Source organism: Bos grunniens, chromosome 7 (genome assembly GCF_055505025.1).
Source record: "Bos grunniens cultivar Pamir isolate PY7600 chromosome 7, Bosgru_T2T1.0, whole genome shotgun sequence".
Lineage (NCBI taxonomy): Eukaryota > Metazoa > Chordata > Mammalia > Artiodactyla > Bovidae > Bos > Bos grunniens.
The window spans coordinates 87,107,682-87,124,838 of NC_141171.1; the positions used below are offsets into that span (position 1 = coordinate 87,107,682).

General features: G+C 40.4%; 1 protein-coding gene and 1 non-coding gene across 22 annotated transcripts in view; one reads left to right on the forward strand and one right to left on the reverse strand.

The window, feature by feature from the left end:
* Positions 1-17,157, reverse strand: part of CCNH (cyclin H) — a 420,860-nt gene that overhangs the window by 90,828 nt on the left and 312,875 nt on the right. The window lies entirely within an intron of this gene.
* TRNAL-AAG (transfer RNA leucine (anticodon AAG)) lies at positions 8,046-8,118 on the forward strand. The gene has a single exon. It is a non-coding gene; the product is annotated as a tRNA-Leu (tRNA).

Below are 17,157 nucleotides of genomic sequence, written 5' to 3' on the forward strand. Positions count from 1 at the left end.
ATTACAAGAGCAATGGGAACCAACAGAAGGATTTTAAGCTAGATGGAGACATGAAATTTGTGTCTGGAAAATAATTTTGGCTGTAGTATGGAGAATGATGGATTGGTTGGTGACTCTAGTCTACTAGTCTTTGGAGACTAGTAGAATAAAATCAAGAGATGATGGTATTCTAGACCAAGACTACTCTGATGGAGCTAGAGAGAAATAGAAGGAAGAGTATATTTAGGAAGTAAGACCAACATGAGCTGATGATGAATTGGGACCAGAAAGATGAAACGTCAAGGACAGAGCCCAGGTTTCTGGCTGGCAGAACCAAACAGATGCAGACTACCCACTGATATAGAACATCAGAACATAAAAAAAAAATTAGGAGAAAACCATGAGTTCAGTTTTCATTTAAAGTGTCCTTGAGACATCTGGGAGATGACTTAGTAACTGTATACATTTATAGGTTTGGAAATTCAAGGAAATGTAACTTTGTGAGTTATCTAGTATATTATTTTGGCTTCTCTGAGAATCAGATGCTGATTTGGAGTTACAAGTGGAAAAGATTTATCAGGAATGTGGAGAGTTAATAAGGTAAAAGAGTGAAAAAAAAATTAATGGCCATGGAACGCGTTCACATCATGATGATGTGACACCAGGCAGGACAGACACAGAATTGGATAGTGAGGACTTTAGGATGACACAGTCCTGGCCAACTCAAGGATGAGCCCCAGATCAAAGATTGACATTAGAAGAGTCCCTCCATAGGGCAGAAGGCCTTTGTCACAGGCTAGGTGCTTCCCATGAAAAGCATGGCCTTGCCTCAAATACTGTGCTGAGTTTTGACAGATCTACAGCTAAAGCCTCTCACCTACTAGCCCTCCTCACTACTGAACGATAGGCTCTTTCTTGAAGGGAGATCTAAGTGTCACACATTCCTGGTTGTCTGGTGCTGGCTGGAGAAATCCATGTGGATAAAATACCCTATCAAGAAAACTAAATCTGAGACAATATATGGAGAAATATTTATTAAAGAATGACTGTATTTTGGTGAAAGGTGGATAAGATTAAAATCATGTTCTGAAGTGTCAAAGTGGCATATAAGAGGTTTGACTGATACATTTATGTATTTTATTAAAATAGTTCACAAGAGTAATTAAGTCTGTTTCTACAGATATAGAAAAGGCAAAGGAACCAGAGATCAAATTGCCAACATCCGCTGGATCATTGAAAAAGCAAGAGAGTTCCAGAAAAACAACTATTTCTGTTTTATTGACTATGCTAAAGCCTTTGACTGTGTGGATCACAATAAACTATGGAAAATTCTGAAAGAGATGGAATACCAGACCACCTGACCTGCCTCTTGAGAAACCTGTATACAGGTCAGGAAACAACAGTTAGAACTGGACATGGAACAACAGACTGGCTCCAAATAGGAAAAAGAGTATGTCAAGGCTGTATATTGTCACCCTGCTTATTTAACTTCTATGCAGAGGACATCATGAGAAACGCTGGGCTGAAAGAAGCACAATCTGGAATCAAGATTGCCAGGAGAAATATCAATAACCTCAGATATGCAGATGACACCACCCTTATGGCAGAAAGTGAAGAAGAAGGAAAGAGCCTCTTGATGAAAGTGAAAGAGGAGAGTGAAAAAGTTGGCTTAAAGCTCAACATTCAGAAAACGAAGATCATGGCATCTGGTCTGATCACTTCATGGGAAATAGATGGGGAAACAATGGAAACAGTGTCAGACTTTATTTTTTGGGGCTCCAAAATCACTGAGGATGGTGATTGCAGCCATGAAATTAAAAGACGTTTGCTCCTTGGAAGGAAAGTTATGACCAACTTAGACAGCATATTAAAAAGCAGAGACATGACTTTGCCAACAAAGGTCTGTCTGTCAAGGCTATGGTTCTTCTAGTAGTCATGTATGGATGTGAGAGCTGGACTATAAAGAAAGCTGAGCACCAAAGAATTGATGCTTTTGAACTGTGGTGTTGGAGAAGACTCTTGAGAGTCCCTTGGACTGCAAGGAGATACAACCAGTCCATCATAAAGGAGATCAGTCCTGGGTGTTCATTGGAAGGACTGATGTTGAAGCTGAAACTCCAATACTTTGGCCACCTGATGCGGAGAGCTGACTCATTTGAAAAGACCCTGATGCTGGGAAAGATTGAAGGCTGGAGGAGAAGGGGATGAGAGAGGATAAGATGGTTGGATGGCATCACCGACTCAATGGACATGGGTTTGGGTGGACTCCGGGAGTTGGTGATGGACAGGGGGGCCTGGCGTGCTGTGGTTCATGGGGTCGCAAAGAGTCAGACAAGACTGAGCGACTGAACTGAACTACAGATATGTTCAGTAAAATAATAAAATAAAATTTAAAATGTAACGAAGAAAACATGACAAAGAGGAGAATGAAAGTAGGTAGAAGATGGTGTAGCAGGAACAAGTTCTTTCAAAAATCATCTCATAGTTACATACACTGAATAGAAATGAAAACTGGGCTCTGAACCTTCTAGCTGCCAATGAATGAGGAGAATATAATCACCTATGATTCACAGTGTCTTGAGACAAAAACAAATAAACTGTTTAAGAGAGACTCATTTTTCTTTTTGATATTAAGATGAGGAAGGATGTATGGGTCTTCAGAAAGAGTAACATCACATAAGGAAATGGGCAACATCTTCACAAGCATTTTTATAAGAAACACAATAAGAAGTTACATGACTCTGACTCAAATTTCTCTCCAGGATGACTAACACAATTCTAGGTGGGGGCCTACTGACTACATCAGAGAGAGATTTAACAGAATTTAGAGAGAAAAAAATAGTCTGAATGTCCTACAGACAATTCAAAATGGATTAGGATTGAAATAATCTCATAAAATTCTGAGGAACCTTGTCAGAAAAATAAGCCATCCTACTTCCCAGAGAATTGCCTTGAGGGACTATCACTGAGGCAAACCAATAATCAAGAGGTAGATTTTATTTTTTTACGTTACAAAGACAAGAGCTTTGGCACTACACATTCCCTGCTGTTGACCATGGTTGGAGAAATATCAGCATTTAAAAAATTAAAATAATGAACTGAACCAGTCCTATTTAGTCACTCAGTCATGTCTGACTCTTTGCAACCCCATGGACTGCAGCACTCCAGGCCTCCCTGTCCATCATCAATTCCCCGAGTTTACCCAAACTCATGACCTTTGAGTCAGTGATGCCAGCCAACCATCTCATCCTCTGTCATCCCCTTCTCTTCTGGCCTTCAATCTTTCCCAGCATCAGGATCTTTTCAAATGAGTCAGCTCTTCACATCAGGTGGCCAAAGTATTGGAGTTTCAGCTTCAGCATCAGTCCTTCCAATAAATACTCAGGACTGATTTCCTTTATGATGGACTGGTTGTATCTCCTTGCAGTCCAAGGGACTCTCAAGAGTCTTCTCCAACACTACAGCTCAAAAGCATCAATTCTTCGGTGCTCAGCTTTCTTTGTAGTCCAGCTCTCACATCCATACATGACTACTGGAAAAACCACAGCTTTGACTATATGGAACTTTGATGGCAAAGTAATATCTCTGCTTTTTAATATGCTGTCTAGGTTGGTCATAGCTTTTCTTCCAAGGTGCAAGTGTCTTTTAATTTCATGGTTGCAGTCACCAACTGCAGTGAATTTGGAGCCCAAAAAAATAAAGTCTGACACTGTTTCCACTGTTTCCCCATTTATTTGCCATGAAGTGATGGGACCAGATGCCATGATCTTTGTTTTCTGGATGTTGAGCTTTAAGCCAACTTTTTCACTCTCCTCTTTCACTTTCATCAAGAGGCTCTTTGGTTCTTCTTTGCTTTCTGCCATAAGGGTGGTGTCATCTGTATATCTGAGGTTATCAATATTTCTCCTGAAAATCTTGCTTCCAGCTTGTGCTTCATCCAGCCCAGCGTTTCTCATAATATACTCTGCATATAAGTTAAATTAGCAGGGTGATAATATACAGCCTTTTCCGAATTGGAATCAGTCTGTTGTTCCATGTCCAGTTCTAACTGTTGCTTCCTGACCTCATATAGGTTACTCAAGAGGCAGGTCAGGTGGTCTGGTATTCCCATCTCTTTCAGAATTTTCCACAGTTTGTTGTGGTCCACACAACTTTTCAAAGGCTTTGATATAGTCAATAAAGCAGAAATAGATGTTTCTTTGGAACTCTCTTCCTTTTTCGATGATCCAGCATATATTGGCAATTTGATTTCTGGTTCCTTTGCCTTTTCTAAAACCAGCTTGAACGTCTGGAAGTTCATGGTTCATGAACTGTTGAAGCCTGGCTTGGAGAACTTTGAGCATTACTTTACTAGCATGTGAGATGAGTGCAATTGTGCGGTAGTTTGAGCATTCTTTGGCATTGCCTTTATTTGGGATTCATCGAAATCTGACCTTTTCCAGTTCTGTGGCAACTGCTGATTTTTCCAAATTTGCTAGCATATTGAGTGCAGCACTTTCACATCATCATCTTTTAGGATTTGAAATAGCTCAACTGGAATTTCATCACCTCCACTAGCTTTATTCATAGTGATGCTTCCTAAGGCCCACTTGACTTCACATTCCAGGATGTCTGGCTCTAGGTGAGTGATCACACCATTGTGATTATCTTGGTCGTGAAGATCTTTTTTGTACAGTTCTGTGAATTCTTGCCACTTCTTAATATCTTCTGCTTCTGTTAGATCCATACCATTTCTGTCCTTTATCGAGCCCATCTTTGCATGAAATGTTCCCTTGGTATCTCTAATTTTCTGTAAGAGATCTCTAGTCTTTCCCATTCTATTGTTTTCCTCTATTTCTTTGCACTGATTACTGAGGAAGGCTTTCTTAACTCCTCTTGCTTTTCTTTGGAACCCTGCATTCTTTCCTTTCCTCCTTTGCCTTTGGCTTCTCTTCTTTTCACACCTATTTGTAAGGCCTCCTCACACAACCATTTTGCCTTTTTGTATTTCTTTTTCTTGGAGATGTTCTTGATCTTTGCCTCCTGTACAATGTCACGAATCTCTGTCCATAGTTCTTCAGGCACTCTGTCTATCAGATCTAATCTGTTGAATCTATTTATCACTTCCACTGTATAGTCATAAGGGATTTGATTTAGGTCATACCTGAATTGTATAGTGGTTTTCCCTAATTTCTTCAATTTAAGTCTGAATTTGGCAATAAGGATTTCATGATCTGAGCCACAGTACGTTCCTGGTCTCATTTTTGCTGACTATATAGAGCTTCTCCATCTTTGGCTGCAAAGAATGTAATCAATCTGATTTTAGTGTTGACCATCTGGTGATGTCCATGTGTAGAGTCTTCTCTTGTGTTGTTGGAAGAGGGTGTTTGCTATGACCATTGTGTTCTCTTGGCAAAACTCTTATTAGCCTTTGCCCTGCTTTGTTCTGTACTCCAAGGCCAAATTTGCCTGTTACTCCAGTTATTTCTTGACTTCGTACTTTTGCATTCCAGTCTCCTATAATGAAAAGGACATCTTTTTTGGGTGTTAGTTTTAGAAGGTCTTGCAGGTCTTCATAGAACCATTCAACTTCAGCTTCTTCAGCATTACTGATTGGGGCATAGACTTGGATTACTGTGATATTGAATGGTTTGCCTTGGAAACGAACAGAGATCATTCTGTCATTTTTGAGATTGCTGTACTCAGCCATGTACTGTATTTAAGACTCTCTTGTGGACTATGATGGCTACTCCATTTCTTCTAAGGGATTCTTGCCCACAGTAGTAGATATAATGGTCATCTGAGTAAATTCACCCATTCCAGTCCATTTTAGTTCACTGATTCCTAAAATGTCAATGTTCACTCTTGCCATCTCCTATATGACCACTTCCAATTTGCCTTGGTTCACAGACCTAACATTCCAGGATCCTATGCAATGTTACTCTTTACAGCATCAGACTTTACTTCCATCACGAGTCACATCCACAACTGGGTGTTGTTTTTGCTTTGGCTCCATCTCTTCATTCTTTCTGGAGTTATTTCTCCACTGATCTCCAGTAGCATATTGGGCACCTACTGACCTGGGGAGTTCATCTTTCAGTGTCCTATCTTTTTGCCTTTTCATACTGTTCATGGTGTTCTCAAGGCAAGAATACTGAAGTGGTTTGCCATTCCCTTCTCCAGTGGAGCACATTTTGTCAGAACTCTCCACCATGACCCATCCATCTTGGGTGGCCCTACACAGCATGGCTCATAGTTTCACTGACTTCGACAAGACTGTAGTGCATATGATCAGATTGGTTAGTTTTCTGTGATTGTGGTTTTCAGTCTGTCTGCCCTCTGATGGAGAAGGATAAGAGGCTTATGGAAGCTTCCTGATGGGAGAGACTGACTGAGGGGGAAATTGGGTCTAATGGCTGGGCCATGCTCAGTAAATCTTTAATCCAATTTTCTGTTGATGGGTGGGGCTGTCTTGCCTCCTTGCTATTTAAGTGGGGCCAAACTATGGTGGGGAGGGGAGCAAGATAATCATGATGGTGTGATCACTCACCTAGAGCCAGACATCCTGGAATGTGAAGTCAAGTGGGCCTTAGAAAGCATCACTACGAACAAAGCTAGTGGAAGTGATAGAATTTCAGTTGAGCTATTTCAAATCCTGAAAGATGATGCTGTGAAAGTGCTGCACTCAATATGCCAGCAAATTTGGAAAACTCAGCAGTGGCCACAGGACTGGAAAAGGTCAGTTTTCATTCCAATCCCAAAGAAAGGCAATGCCAAAGAATGCTCAAACTACCACACAATTGCACTCATCTCACACACTAGTAATGCTCAAAATTCTCCAAGCCAGGCTTCAGCAATATATGAACCATGAACTTCCAGATGTTCAAGTTGGTTTTAGAAATGGCAGAGGAAGCAGAGATCAAATTGCTAACATCTACTGGATCATGGAAAAAGCAGAAGAGTTCAAGAAAAACATCTATTTCTGCTTTATTGACTATGCCAAAGCCTTTGACTGTGTGGATCACAATAAACTGTGGAAAATTCTGAAAAAGATGGGAATACCAGACCACCTGACCTACTTCTTGAGAAGTATGTATGCAGGTCAGGAAGCAACAGTTAGAACTGGACATGAAACAACAGACTGGTTCCAAATAGGAAAAGGAGTATGTGAAGGCTGTATATTGTCACCCTGCTTATTTAACTTATATGCAGAGTACATCATGAGAAATGCTGGACTGGAAGAAGCCCAAGCTGGAAATCAAGATTGCTGGGAGAAACATCAATAACCTCAGATATGCAGATGATACTACCCTTCTGGCAGAAAGTGAAGAGGAACTAAAAAGCCTCTTGATGAAAGTGGAGGAGGAGAGTGAAAAAGTTGGCTTAAAGCTCAACATTCAGAAAACTAAGATCATGGCATCTGGTCCCATCACTTCATGGGAAATAGATGGGGAAACAGTGGAAACAGTGTCAGACTTTATTTTTGGGGGCTCCAAAAGCACTGAGGATGGTGATTGCAGCCATGAAATTAAAAGACGCTTACTCCTTGGAAGGAAAGTTATGACCAGCCTAGATAGTAAATTGAAAAGCAGAGACATTACTTTGCCAACAAAGGTCCATCCAGTCAAGGCTATGGTTTTTCCAGTGGTCATGTACAGATGTGAGAGTTGGACTGTGAAGAAAGCTGAATGCCAAAGAATTGAGGCTTTTGAACTGTGGTGTTGGAGAAGACCCTTGAGAGTCCTTTGGACTGCAAGGAGATCCAACCAGTCCATTCTAAAGGAAATCAGCCCTGGGTGTTCTTTGGAAGGACTGATGCTAAAGCTGAAACTCCAATACTTTGGCTACCTCATGCAAAGAGTTGACTCCTTGGAAAAGTCTCTGATACTGGGAGGGATTGGGGGCAGGAGGAGAAGGGGACAAAAGAGGATGAGATGGCTGGATGGTGTCACCAACTCAATGGACATGAGTTTGGGTGAACTCTGGGAGTTGGTGATGGACAAGGAGGCCTGGCGTGCTGCAATTCATGGGGTTGCAAAGAGTCTACACGACTGTGGGACTGAACTGAACTGAAACTATTGTGGACTTCCCTGGTGGCTCAGATGGTAAAGCATCTGCCTAAGATGCAGGAGACCCGGGTTCAATCCCTGGGTCAGGAAGATCTCCTGGAGAAGGAAATGGCAACCCACTCCAGTATTCTTGACTGGAAAATCCCATGGATGGAGGAGCCTGATGTGCTATGGTCCGTGTGATCACAAAGAGTTAGACACAACTGAGCACATTCACTTTCACTTTAAACTATGGTGGAGGGGAACGCGTGGTGTTCTGGGAGCGCGCGGCCCGCCATTTGCGCACCTCACGCCTTCGCGGTCGCCTGAGTTCCGTCTACCCTGCAGCCTCTGAAAGAGGAGACCGGAGCCGGTGAGGACAGGGCCGGGGGCGCGGGGGCGGGCGAGGGCTGGGCCGAGGTCCCGCGAGGGGCCGGGGGGCTGGAGGAGGACGCGCCGCCGGGGAGCTCCGCGGGGCTCGGGGAGGGAGAAAAAAAAAAAAAAAAAAAAAACTATGGTGGAGGTAATGTAGATAATGGTGACCTCCTTCAAAAGGTCCCATGCATGCACTGCTGCACTCAATGCCCCCACCCTACAGCAGGCCACCACCAACCCACGCCTCTGCCAGGCGTGGGTTGGACTACTGGACACTCACAGGCAAGTCTGGGTCAGTCTCTTGTGTGGTCACTACTCATTTTTCCTGGGTCCCGGTACACACAAGCTTCTGTTTGTGCCCTCCAAGAGTCTGTTTCCCAGTCCTAGGTAATGTCTGGTAGCTCTATGGTGTGGTTAATGGCAACCTCCTCCAAGAGGGCTTATGCCATACCCAAGTCTGCTGCACCCAGAGCCCTTGCCCCTGCGGCAGTCACTGCTGACTCATAATCTACAGGAGATGCTCAAGCACAGTTCTCTCTCTGTCTCCTGGGGTCTCTGGGTCCTGGTGCACACAAGGTTTGTTTAAGCCCTCTGAGTGTCTCTGGTAGGTATGGGGTTTGATTCTAAACATGATTTCACCCCTCTCCCTATCTTGCTGGCTCTTCTCCTTTGCTTTTGGATGTGGGGTATCTCCTCATAGTTGCTCCAGCACCACACACTGCCACTCCAGTGCTGCGTAGCTGCTGGATCATGGCATCTGGTCCCATCACTTCATGCCAAATAGATGGGGAAACAGTTGAAACAGTGGCAGACTTTATTTTGGGGGGCTCCAAAATCACTGCAGATTGTGACTGACGCCATGAAATTAAAAGATGCTTGCTCCTTGGAAGCAAAGCTATGACCAACCTCGACAGTATATTAAAAAGCATAGACATTATTTTGCCAACAAAGGTACATCTAGTCAAAGCTATGGTTTTTCCAGTAGTCATGTATGGATGTGAGAGTTGGACTACAAAGAAAGCTGAGTGCTGAAGAATTGATGCTTTTGAACTGTGGTGTTGGAGAAGACGCTTGAGAGTCCCTTGGACTGCAAGGAGATGAACTAAATATTTCAGCAAGGAATGACCTGAATATTTACCTCTTTTTTAAAAGAAAATATTTAAAAAGAAAATCCCTACTCTCAATGAAGTGTTCACAGGACATCTAACCTATGGTATTTTTAGCTCTACCTCATGAAATCCTCAGAAGATATAATCTATATTTAAGATTTTCTACTGATTAAATTTTTTCTGTGGTGGTTTTAAATTACATCAACAAATTCTATGATTCTGACTTCAAGAGGTGGAGCTTAATTCCTCTTCTTATTTAGTGTCTCCCTTCTAATGAATACAATACAGTGCAAGTGATGATTTGTTTGAGGGAATATCCTTCTTAAATATATTGAGTAAATATGTTTGTGTTCCCTTTAAATTTTAGTCAATGGGTACGTGCTTCCTGCTGCTGTTACTGCTGCTAAGTCGCTTCAGTTGTGTCCAACTCCGTGCGACCCCATAGACTGCAGCCCACCAGGCTCCCCCATCCCTGGGATTCTCCAGGCAAGAACACTGGAGTGGGTTGCCATTTCCTTCTCCAATGCATGAAAGTGAAAAGTGAAAGTGAAGTCGCTCAGTCGTATCCGACTCTTAGCGACCCCATGGACTGCCACCTGCCAGGCTCCTCCATCCATGGGATTTTCCAGGCAAGAGTACTGGAGTGGGGTGCCATTGCCTTCTCCGACATGCTTCGTAGCAGTACATTAAAAAAATATTCAAACTTTTGAAATCAAAGAATAACAACTGATTTTAATCTCCTTATATTTTGATATGTTGAATACATTCTTAAATGAACTCAATATAATTTCTGTGAATGTCATTTTATGACCCAGAATGGGATAGTGGGTCAAACTCTACAGCTTTGGGTGTGTAAGCTTGGGAAACTTATTCAACAGGACTGTGCCTCTGTTTTCTTCCCTAAAATAATTGGTGAAAATAATAAAATATAACTTATATAATTGGTATGAATAGTATATAAATTTATATAAAGAATATAAAATAGAAAATAGTGTCTAACATACTATAACTCCTGCTGCTAAGTCACTTCAGTCATGTCCGACTCTGTGCGACCCCATAGACGGCGGCCCACCAGGCTCCCCCGTCCCTGGGATTCTCCAGGCAAGAACACTGGAGTGGGTTGCCATTTCCTTCTCCAATGGAAAAATGATTGATTCAGTATTTGTTTTCATTAAATATATTTTAAAGGAATATTTCTTGAAACAAGTTTTTGGTACATTTGATCAGTCAATTTTGCCATTCATAAATCAGTTATTCAGTGAATCGATTTTTATAGTTTAATTTTCTATTAATTCCTATGCTTTCTGTTGATGATTCTCTATGTATCCGTTGTTTATGACTGAGCTTTAAAATTTTATTTCTCCAAAAACCATGCCACAGACGCCATACATGAATAAATATGCAATTACTATTTTAAAAGCAGAAATTAGTATAAAAGGTCCTTAAGACTTCAAAAACTGATATTCAGAGCACATATGATTAGAAATCTGATTTACCGACCAACCAGAGAAGATTTCTCTATTTTTCACCCCTAACTGAAAAAGGAAATCTATGAACATTTTGTTATATTATTTTCATGCTTGTTTATAAAGTTACAGAAATATATGTGGAATGTATGAGTTATAAGTAAAGGAAAGGAGCTTGTTGAAAGAAAAATACACACTCTGAATCTTCTAAATGACAATTAATCCAGAGTCACAAGAAAATACCTTCGCTTTTACGGTACTTGTACAATGTTTCCTAATTGCAATTAATGGAAAAATTTTTATCAGCTCATTCTCTAAACTAAAGGGATGAGAACATAAATCTTTGCCTTTGGTTTTGTTGCTAGCCCAAGGTAGACTGAACATTAATTAATAGTTAATAGCCGAACAACTCAGGCAGCCTGTTTTGGATCCAAAAATATTCTTAAAGATGGAAAAGCCATATTAACTGCAGTAAGCTGTAATATCCAGCTGGTTCTGCTGATCCCAAATCGTAGGATTTCTGCTTTGCAAGGGGCTCTGTAAATCATCTAGCCCGAACCTTCTATTGAGGCTATTTAAGGGAAGTTTTTAGAGACTTCAAAGGCTTCATAAGACCGTATATTTGCTAGGACTACTTATTACCGCTAAATCCTCCAAGGCTTTTGAATGTACCCATGTACTGAAGAAATTATTCAGCTAGTTGAAGGTCACTTATTAAAATGTGGCTCTGGGCGACTTGGAGAGAAAGACAAGCGTAAAAGGCAAGGAGAGGCTAGAGGGAACTCTCATGTCAGGTAGCTGCCGCTGCTGCCCAGGCTGTGACTTGGGTGAGCAAGGATAATTTTAGACACAATACACAGGCTTCTAGTCTACCAGGAGAGGAGGTACACTTGATTGTCACACATGCTGCTACTACAGTGTCTTCTAAGTCATCGTGTGATTTTCTTTAGCCTTTCCCCCTGAAAGGAAGCACTGGGTTTGAGAAATTTCATATAAAGAAATTTGTGATCTGAATATCCTAGATATTTACTGTTATGTGTAATGCTTGGAAAACCGAGATGCAAAGTGTTTAGCCTTTCATTGGTGTAAGCATGTTAAGAACATCTTAAATGGGGATTCCAATCTTTTTACACATCCCTTCTGTCCTCCAGCCTCTCATGCTCCCTGAATTTATCGTCCATCCTATCTCTCCCACGTGGAGCCCACCAGACATTTCACCACCTCCTCACCATTGTCAGCCTCCTGTGAAAGGTAGTTTGTCTTTTACCGTTTCCCTCGAGAGTTGACCGAGTGGATTTAGACGTGTTTCTCTCAGAGAGTAGGGAGCAGGAGAAGTTAAATGGGATATGCCCCAATGCATTTTCACTGGGGACTGGGGTGGGGCATGAGATGGTGAAGGAAAGGGTACAAATTTCATACATAAATTCCTGTCCCATTGGAGGTTATGTAAACTGTCAAACCACGTATGCAATCTCTCTGATTAGCTCTGCTGCTTCTACTCTGTGGTAACTGACATTTGAACCTATCAATCAACTACAAAGGTAATTCAAGCATTTGCAACTTGTCAATGCCCTGATTGGTCAGGCACAGAGTTGATACCTTATGATGGTTGGTTATCAGAACTAAGTTCCTTAATTTGATTTGTGGTTTGTGCCTAACAATAAAATGATAAGGTTATACTCATATTAAGAATATTATGGGTACCCTTGCACCAGGTTATGGATTAAAATAAAGGCAGACAGTTTTGTAGCTTGTCTTGCATACGGCTCTCTCTTTGGGGCTGTTTATTAAAAAGATTAAAGCTACATTTTGGGGAGCCAGTCAGATTTAGACAGACAGTTCTAAATGTTGCCTGTCTCTTTTTTTCTTTCTCTCTATTGGCACGCATGACTAAGTAGCTCCTACATTGCATGGGAACTGGGTATGTATTACATTTGCAATTAACTTTTCAGTTATGGCTAACCTAGACACCATATTAAAAAGCAGAAACATTACTTTACCAACAAAGGTCTGTCTAGTCAAGGCTATGGTTTTTCCAGTAGTCATGTATGGATGTGAGAGTTGGACTATAAAGAAAGCTGAGCACCGAAGAATTGATGCTTTTGAACTGTGGTGTTGGAGAAGACTTTTGAGAGTCCTTGGACTGCAAGGAGATCCAACCAGTCCATCCTAAAGGAGATCAGTCCTGGGTGTTCTTTGGAAGGACTGATGCTAAAGCTGAAACTCCAATACTCTGGCCACCTAATGTAAAGAGCTGACTCACTGAAAAAGACCTTGATGCTGGGAGAGATTGAAGGTGGGAGGAGAAGGGGATGACAGAGGATGAGATAGTTGGTTGGCATCACTGACTCAACGGACATGAGTTTGAGTAAATTCTGGGAGTTGGTGATGGACAGGGAGACCTGACGTGCTGCAGTCCATGGGGTCACAAAGAGTCGGACAGGACTGAGCTACTGAACTGAACTGAGCTGAACTTTCAGGTTTTCAGGAAAGGAAGCCTGGATTTAGTATTGGGTTACTGGGAAGACAATCTTTATCTAGAAAAAAAAATGGAATTAAATTAGTATGGTCAACAGCAATTCATTATTTTCCTGTTCATAATCTTTTAAAATAAATTTGGATTTCTCTCTCAAGGCCTCAAGTATATCTAAAATTCTCAAAGATGATGATAAGAACGTAAAAAGGGAGTTCCAGAAGACAATTTGGAGATGCCTACAAGGGGAAGGGAGAAGGAAATGGCAACCCACTCCAGTGTTCTTGCCTGGAGAATCCCGTAGACAGAGGAGCCTGGTGGGCTGCTGTCTATGGGGTCGCACAGAGTCAGACACGACTGAGGCAACTTAGCAGCAGCAGCAGCAGCACAGGGGGGAAATTTGAGGGCATCTATTTTGTGAGACTGCCTATAAGAGCGGTCGAGAAGCTGATGGATGAATTGTGGTTCTGATTGGGCTGACAGAGATTTGGAGACAACTTGCTTCTGTTTTTGTATATTTGACAGGTTACTATTACAATTTGTGGGTATTGGTTTACATAGAATGTCACTCTTGAGAGCCTAAGAAAATCAACCTTTTAAGTTTAGTATGGTTCTCTGCGGAGGTCTTCTAAGGTCCTCTGTATAGTAGCAATGTTCAAGGACCACCCTCTATTACCATTCAAGAAGACACAATTATATATATGTTACTAAGCAGGACCTGCCTATGAGATGAAGTTCCAGGTTTGTAAAAGAATAAAGGAAGCTGACTGAACTCTAAATAGTGTTTTTTACCAAGAGGTACTCATGACTACATCTGGTTCCCATAAGCAACTTTTGGCTTTTATGGTTCTTTCAGATTAGTTTTTTCGTGGAGGAGGTGTAATCTTGTAGTAGAGTTACTTGCATAATTATCTACTATGTCTACAGCTTTTTTTATAGCACCACTGATTTCAGAATTTGGTATACTTTGCTTACTCTCTACCATACTCAATTTTATACATTCAATTCAATGTAACAGATGTTTATAGAACATAGCAATAAATGCTAGAAAACCAGAGTAAAACAAAATGTAGTACAGGAATTGATTGTTTGATGTCTTATAGATGCACAGGCGATAGTGTAACTGTGCTTTTAACTGTGTTCATTCAAAGTAGTTACTGTGTTTTATTGATTTTCAGAGTTTTGCTTTATGTTTGTTTCCTAGAACCAGTTTGACTATGTTGCTAAGGAGTCCAAGAAGAAGCCAATATTGGATTTGTAAGAACAGTTACCTTTGTGACTTACGGTTCTTTTACAAGCATATATCAGCTTTCTTTTTATTTACTCCTGATGCTCTTGTTTGGCTAGCTGGCTTGTTTCATAACTTAACCTGACCCCAGGACCCAAAGAATCTCAGTCTTTCTTGCACTGGTTTTCAAAATCTACTCCCATAAAAGCCCTTTCGCTGATCACACTGCCTGCCAGGGACTGCCTCAGAAAGATAATAGGGCACCATCCTGACCCAGGTCTTGGGCCTCTGATATGCCAAGCCCTGTCCTGTCCGGGCCTGACACATGATACTCTCTTCTGCAATCACAAGTGTGGCTTGGAAATTGGTGTTTTTGCATACTTAAATGTGTGAATATGGTACCTTGTAGTCACTAGCACATATGCATAGAGCAGTTTTAGAGGACTGATTCTGTTTTTCGTTTCCCAGAAGTCACTATCATGTAGATTTTCTGAGAAACGTTTGTAAGTAACAGGATAATGTACCGGTTTTTGTCTTTTTTGTTTCCTGTTCTTATTCCATGCTGTGATGTTGCCCTTCTTGAGAGACAATGATGCCAGATAGTGGAATGGACAGGCTGAACACAAGAATCAGAAGGAAGTGGTTTCCCTAGCAACAATAACCATGCAAGGGGAGCCATAATACTTATCCACTACTCATGTCTCTTCCTCTGGTTTAAATAACACAGAGGATCTAAATGCTAAGTATCTGATTCTGAATCACTTCTAGTGGATGGAATTATGGCAAATCAACACACTCTAAAAAGAATTTGGAAGTTTGACGAGTGCCATATACTTTCCCATGTTAATAGACACCTTCTAAAGTATCTCCTTCCTATTGTGTGTTGTTGCTTTTGTACTTTTCATGACATGAAGCTGAGATATAGTTTTCTCCTCAAAGAAAAGGCAAGCAAAGAATTTGCAAAAATACCAGATTTTAAAAAAATCATAAGAAAACTCTCATTATATCTCTTACATTTCAAAATTATCCTCCCTACAGTGGCCAAAAACAATCTGTAGATGAAACGATATAATGATAATAAAGGCCAGGAAGTTACTCTAAGTTAATAACTTCATTCTAGTTCTTCCTGGTGCTTTTTTAAGAAGTCTTTGCTCTTCTCTGAATTTTGCACTTATTTTACTGATGGCTTGACGTGAGTGTATTATTATTCTGATGTGATTATTAGTCATTGCTGATTAAATATTTATTAAGTGGGAAGAATGGTGTGTTAAATAATGCTCTCCGTATTTGCTGATCAGCACTTCACACAAAGACACACACACACACATATCTATCTCATCCCACACAACCAGGTATAATTTTGGTATCTGACAATTACACACAGCCTAAAGTCAAAAAACTGTCATTGTATCTGAAAACAACTAACTATTGATGAAAGAAATGACCACTTTTTAAAATACTACCTCTCAAACACCGACCCAACTTTGAAAAATCAGTCACTACCCATTATTTTCTTAACTTCTGACTTAAAACTGATGAAATCTAAAGTAATGAATAGTTACATATTCCTGAACAAAAATTCACTGAGCTAAACTGGGTAAAAGTATAGGACAAGGCTATCTAATAGAAATATAATCTGAGTTACAAACACAAGCTACATATGAAATTTTAAATTTTCTAATAGCTGCTTTTATTAAAAAAAGGAAGAACAGATGAAATTAATGTTAATAGCATCTTAAGCAAATATCTAAAATATTATCATTTCCATATGTAACTAACGTAAGAATTACTAGTGAGGTTTTACACTGGATTTTTCATACTCAGTCTTCAACATCTGAGTTGTATTTTACATTTATGCACATCTTAGTTTGGCCCAGCCATATTTCTAGTGCTTAACAGCCACATGTAGCTGGTGGTTACCATGTGGGACAGCACAGGTCTAGAACATCAGATATCACAAAAGGCATATGAGTTTCTTTCAGTTTCTTAAAAGTTAAAATGCTGACCCTATAGGTAAGATTTAAGTAAAATAAGTGAAAAAAAAAAGTATTTCTTGAGCTATCTGGAAAAGTTAATAAATTGGCAATGTTTTCAGGATTCAATAATAGGTGCTCCTGAAAAAAAAGTTTAAATAATCAATAATAAGAACTTTTCCAAAGTTCTTCCCAGAGATCTTAATTAAGTTGATGATAATATGATTTCAGAGACTAGAAAGCAGTGGCAAATTTGTAATTCTGTTAATCCCATAAGACATTCTTGGAAAAAAATTCTTTGCAGATTTAGTATATCAGGTTGTTGAGTTAGAATAGCAGAATTGAGAATATCTTGCAGAAACCAGCTTTTTGCTGAATTTCTTTATAACTAAAATCTGAGGGATGTAAATATACACTATGGACTGAGTGACTAAACTGAGGAAACCATTAAGATTTTTTAAAGGAGGTTTCATTCCAATCTCGTCAATTACAGAGAGATATTTGCCTTTTCTGAATGATATTACAGA